The sequence below is a fragment of the Atta colombica genome, unplaced genomic scaffold (genome assembly GCF_001594045.1).
Source record: "Atta colombica isolate Treedump-2 unplaced genomic scaffold, Acol1.0 scaffold82, whole genome shotgun sequence".
Taxonomy (NCBI): domain Eukaryota; kingdom Metazoa; phylum Arthropoda; class Insecta; order Hymenoptera; family Formicidae; genus Atta; species Atta colombica.
Window position 1 is genome coordinate 564533 of NW_017259575.1, and position 6360 is coordinate 570892.

Genomic DNA, 6360 nt, shown 5'->3' on the forward strand with positions numbered 1-6360 from the left:
TTATGTATTTTTTTTATGTATGTTCTTTGAGTAAATCGAAAAAGTTGTACGTGTGTTCTGTCGAAAACTGGAGAGGTCTATTTTTTTCTTTTTCGTTCTCAGATTTCCACCCTCTTTCTTCGGATCTTCTTTCCTCGCTTCGAAACTTCTCTCACGAAACACCTGTTAGGCGTTGCTGTTGTTGATGCTAATCTCAATTAGTATTTATCGCCGAAGTGGCGACAGTAGACGAACGCAAGTCTCTACGTCGTTGAAATAAACGCATGCGTCCGCCTTTTATTGTCGCCATCTCTGGGGCGCGATGCGTTTTCGTGAAATTATTTCTCTTTTTCTTTCTCGTCAATAATATAACTTTGGTTTAACAACGCACGATAGAGCCACGTCGTGATCGAGAAAGAAATGGACGAGACGAGCCCGGCAGATTTTGTTCGATAAAATCTTTGATCGCCGCGCCGATTTCCGGCGTTTATAATTCACCCGAAGTTCGAGTTTCGAGTTCCTGGAAAGAGAGAATGTTTTTGAATTCTTTATTTCTTCGACCGAAGAATCCTCGCGTTACATCGCGTGTAAATCAGTTAACAGCACTTTTCAAATATCGTCGCTTTGAGAACCGGTCTGTTCTCCCGTGTGTATAAACATTTATACGCGAAATCAAGCAGAAGGGAAGGATAATCGGCGAGATTTCTATCGAGAATTATCCGAGACGGACGGCATTTGGCTAAAAGATCACTATGCGCTTCGTTGTGTTCCTCCTATTCGCGGATTCGACCAATTTCTACCCAATTTCATACGATGGCAGATTACCTCGGAAGCGCGTGTTTAAAAAACGTCTGAAAGTTTTACATAAATGGACCTTATTCACGTGGCGGCGCGGACGGCACGATTGGAACCCTTTCCTCACCCTCGCCCTCGCGAGCACGTCGCTCGATCCTCCGTACAAGATTCGCGGCTAATTGGCTGCAGCCACGAAGACAACGCCGCCGTTGTGCATTAAACAAGTTTAGTAAGTCAATGTGCGTCTTTTTTTTTTTTTCTCTTTTAAGTAGGTAAACGACGGCGTTGCATATCGTCTCCGCGGGACGGATTATCATTCTCGTGCATAGTCAAATTGTTTTATTTAACTTTAGAATGTATTCGATTATTGTGTGATTTATAATGTGATCTATAAATGAGAGAGAAGCTGATAGAAAAAAAAGGAAAGATTGAAAATATTACTTCTCTCCCTCGTTAATATCGACATTTCACTATCTAAAATTAGTTAAATTAATCGTATGCCATATTAATTAAGATTTAAATTATTCGAAGGTGGTTTAAAAATACAAAATACAAATAATAGGGAGCATACACAACATTAGAGGGTCTAAACCTCAGTCATAGAGAAGTCATATATTTAAAATTATAATATAATAATTATTGGAAAAATGTATTTTCTTTCTTAATTTAAATAGAATGGAAATTCTGGAAATTCTGTATTTTTCACAATCAAAATCGCACTTTGCTTCTTGTAATAAGGAATCCTAAACATAATAGAAAATACTTCATAAGCAATTGAATATTGTTCAACTTTAATTTCTTCTTTAATAACTTCTTTAATAACTTCAACTTACTCTGTTAACTCGTATCAAAGCGATTGTAAAATTGTTTTACAATCTTTTTTGACTAGCTTTCACCTTTTAGTTTTATGTATTTCTTTATTTAACATCTTGATATTGTTATGTGTAACGATCATATCATGATCGAAACATCTACGTTATTATATTATAATTTTAAATATATGACTTCCGTTTAAAACATGTAGTATTGTACCCCTATTATTTATATTTCATATTAATTAGTTTTACTAAATTGAATTAAATAACAGAGCAATAATTGAATGGAATATTACGCATAAAGTGATATAAACATAAAACAAATGATTTCCAGATATTATTTTTATAACGTGCGACTAATTTAACAGGATAATAATCGTCAATATTTGACGCGAAAAGAGAGAGAGAGAGAGAGAGGGGGGGGGGAGGAGAGGCGAAAGAGAAAGGAGATAAGAAAAATGTTTTGACTCTTATCAGTTTTTGATTAAAATGCGAATATACATTTATACGAATCAATGAAAAATTGACAATATACTGATGTGAATCAAAACATGAATGAAGAATGAAAGAAAAGCTGATGTTTTGGTTAAACTCGTTTAACTTGAATCAGCTAAATCGGTAATCTATGTAGTGATGCGATTTGTCGCCCTCGGTCCTCCCCATAGGCCACACCGAGGGATTTCTCTAAAATCGTGGCAGGGTCCATTCCCGTGTCTCCTGTTTCTTTGAGAAAGGCTGCACCGCACCGAAGAGAGGATCGTATATATTTAGACGAGCTGCAGACACAAAACGACTTACCACCACCTCCGCGACGGCTTCTTCGTTTCTCCTCTCCTTCGTTCTCCCTGAGTTCATTCCTTCTGCCCTATCTCTCCCTCTCTCATTGTCGCGGACGCACTTGTACGAGATCTTGTACGGCTAATGCTAATTCAATGTCTCTCTCTCCAAAGTCCAAAGTAAATACGAACGAATACCTGTTCGAAAATATCACGTTTCTTTCGTAGCGGGTCGATTTAGGGCGATCGCCGATCAAGATATCGCCTTGGCTTCTACCATACGATCGATTCTTTGCGTTTAGCCCGTTAGAGTCGACCGGACAAGGCACGGCAGGATGCACAAAATAGCACGTATATATTGTCATTATCCTCAGATGATGTGGGTGCGGTTCGCGCTTTATACGTTTCCTTGTAGCGGACAGCCTTGCCTTACCCACGTAACCTTGCTGGACTGGACATGAATTCAAGTCGACGCGATAGTTGGAATTGTTGGAAAGTAATTCGAGTAATTCGAAGCTCGTGAATTTGTCACGGCGTTGCGTTGATGAAAATGAAGAGTGCACTGTATATGTCGCTACGCGACATACCATCCTGTCCTTTCCTCTCCTCCTCAGGGGGAGAAAGTCAGTCGGGGGAAAATTAATCGCATTGGCCGCGAGGACAAAGATCTCTAGCGGCCGTAGATGCGGCGCGATGCATTAACCGAGCGGGCCCGAGGTACTTCAAAGTAGAACTCTTCTTCGTCTACGAGCGTGCAAGGATGACATAGTGCTCCAGCATCTTTTTGTCTCCGTGTGCTCTCGCTATAGGTCGACGCTCGACACAGCACACGTAAGAGAGGATAAGGAACGATCGTGAAGGTAGGAGAGAGAGATGGAGAAGAGAGCGAGGGACAAGAAAAAGGGAGAAGAGACCTTTCGTTCGGTGGGCTTGATGAATCTAAAATTACGAAGGCGTTTATTTGTCGGTTTGCTCTTTTACACTGGATGCACCCAAGGTCACCAGACGCAACGAAACAAGATTCCTCGTTACGTATGTGCGGCCGACGCGTACGTATGGATATGAGTTTAACGTGTGTTTAACGTATTCGCTGTGTGTGTCCCCCTAGTGCGTGCAGCGTGCGTATGGCACCGCATTAAGCTGTCTTTTTTTCTTCTTTTCTCTTCTTATCTCTTTCGCGTCTTTTTTCACCGCAAACTACCACCTCACTGTGGTATCACCAATCCTTTGTAAAAAAAAGAGGGGGGAGGGGGGGAGAGAGAGAGTATTATTTTTCAATCCTTTCTAAACACGTCGTGTGCGAATGTGAAATTTATTTCAACAAAGAGTTCTACCTTTTATACGTATACTCGTATATTGTATTATACAAATATACACATACAGTCTGACAATGAAGTTTCCAAACTGTAATAATATAAAAACACACATCTCAGATAACAAAATGTTACAATATATTTTATCTTTCAAAGTAATCCCCATGACATCAATTCACTTTATCTTTGATACAAAGCTTCAAAACATTTTTTTAAGTCCACATAGTTGACATGTTACAGAACACTTCTCTGAATTCCTCTGAATGTATCTAACATCTTGAAAATGTTTATCTTTCATAATATTTTTTGAGCTTTGAGAACAGAAATCTGAAAAAGTTAGATCCAACTAATAAAGTGAGTTGCTAATCCTAACAACCTGTTTCTTGATCAAGAAAGTTGCATGACAATGTCTCTGCGCATAAGGGAATTACCGTTTTTAAACAAGAAAGCGGTTGTTAAGATTAGCCAATCATCTTATTACTGGATCTGATTTTTTATGCTTCTCTAACTCCACAAACATAGTAAACTTTAAGTTTCAAGAAATTAATCAATCACAGTCGAATGTGAGAAGAATAATCGACTATGATTTGGTCAATTCCTTAAGGCTTAAGCTCTTGCTGCACTTATTGTGTTTGCGGGGTAAAGCAAATTTCATGCATTCCAAAGTTCAAAAATATCACGAAGGGTAACATGTTCAAGACATGAAGGATATTCAGAGGAATATGACGAGTGCTCTGAATAGAACTTCAAATGCGAACTTAAAAAATTTTTTAGTTTTGAAGCTTTGGGATAAATCAAGTGTATTGATGTCATAAGGAACTATTTTAAAAAATAAAATATAACATTTTGTTATGTATGTGTTTTTTATTGTTGCAATCCAGGAATTTTATTGTCAAAAAATTATGTATGTATAAAATTAATTAATAAGATGTCAGTACATAATTCAATTAATTTTTGCGTTGTCGCGGCGGTATTCGAATAGAAAATGTGAATAAAAACATTTTATTCGCGTCATATACATTTCGTAGGCGGATTTGGTGAATGAACGAGAAACACGCTTACTGAGTGATGTTGCGCGGGAGTTATCAACTCGGTCCGACTGAGTCAAGGTTTACACTTTCTTCCGCATCGCTGAGATTCGACCCACGGGTTTGGTGAATGAACGAGAAACACGGTTACTGATGTTGCGCGGGAGTTATCAACTCGGCCCGCCGGAGTCAAGGTTTACACTCTCTTCCGCGTCACTGAGGAGGTCCGATTTACGTCTGGTGAATGGCGAATCTGCGCGAATAATTTTCGTTTCTATTCATTTTGCGATATTATAATCGCAGAAAAGCGGAAACGTATCTTCCAAAGTGCAATCGTAAGTCAGATAGAAACAAAATTATTATATTGAGATTAAGATGACATTTAAAGTAGAAGTTATTTTAAGAAAAATAATAATGATGATCACTTGATACATATTTTTTTACTATGATTTTGTGATGAATTCTTGACATGACAATGATTTTTTAAAAAAATCTAAAAAAAATCACTTGATCTTTTGAGGAGCTTTTTAATAAAGTCACTTATGAAAAATCTTCTTTTTTAAGAGTTTTTGGGATCGTTGAATTCGATTCTGACTCTTGATTTTTTCTGAAAACTCAAATTTCAAGAAAATAATCTGAATTATTATCGAAACTTGTGATTTTAGGAAACTCTTGATATCTCTGAGTTCGAACACAGTCTGAAAATGTCGAATTTCAAAAGAATAATGTAATCTCCATGAAGAAAGATCTAGTGTTAGAGGGCTCAGTTAGAGTTTGAAAGTCAGCTTGAACATCAATTAATTGTTTACGTAGCACTGATAAACTTTCAATAAAGCGAAACTGACGTACCTTCGTAATTAAAAACACCCTACAACCTAAAGTTTTATAATAATCAATTTATTATTTATTATTACGATAAATTATTTTTTCAAAATTCTGTTTGCCATATTGAATCCACTATTTAAAATTTTTTATTTTTGATCTCAGATTTGAATAAAGCATTATCAAATTATCCCACAGGCCAAGTGTCATAAAAAATCAAACTTAATGTCATCATAGTTTTTTATGATATATTTTGTCTTCTATCTAGAAATTTGCATATTGTATATATGTAAATGTATATATGTATACAACATTCGACAATCGTATTAACGGGATCCGATTTGATCAAATTCAACGAATTATCCTTATTCTCTTTTACTTATATAAATCATCAATTTTATCCATCATTTCCACACACGAAAGATACAACTGCTAATCGGTACCGTTAACGTCGCTTTACATTCTCACTTACACCGTTACTTAGATAGATAAATAGATAGATATCGCTATTTATTGAACGCTCTGAGATAGCGTCCTCTCAAGCATTGAAACTAAATACATGATTATTTTACTTAGGTACTTATGTACTTACTAAGTCGAAGGTTTCCGCGAGAATCGGCGCTCGTCTTTACGAGATACGACACACCGTATATCTTTGACGATATCGGTTTGTCGATATCGGTTTGTCGTATCACATTCATATCGCATTCGAATTTATCTCGTTCGTGAATCCACACAGGTTTATTAGCGGAGACATGCGCTTTAAGCGGTCACTCGTTTTTCTTCCTCCCCCCCCCCCCCCCCCCCCCCTTTTTTTTTTTTTTTTTTTTTT

General features: G+C 37.1%; 1 protein-coding gene across 2 annotated transcripts in view; it reads left to right on the top strand.

The window, feature by feature from the left end:
• The window catches only part of LOC108692814 (dorsal-ventral patterning protein Sog), a 32947-nt gene that overhangs the window by 4043 nt on the left and 22544 nt on the right, over positions 1–6360 (top strand). Inside the window, exon 1 of one of the 2 annotated variants that reach the window (XM_018201310.1) lies at positions 979–1003. The exons of the other annotated variant lie outside the window; for it this stretch is intronic. The gene's annotated coding sequence lies outside the window, so the exon portion shown is untranslated. Of the gene's footprint in view, positions 1–978; positions 1004–6360 lie in introns of those variants that run through there. 2 annotated transcript variants of the gene reach the window in all.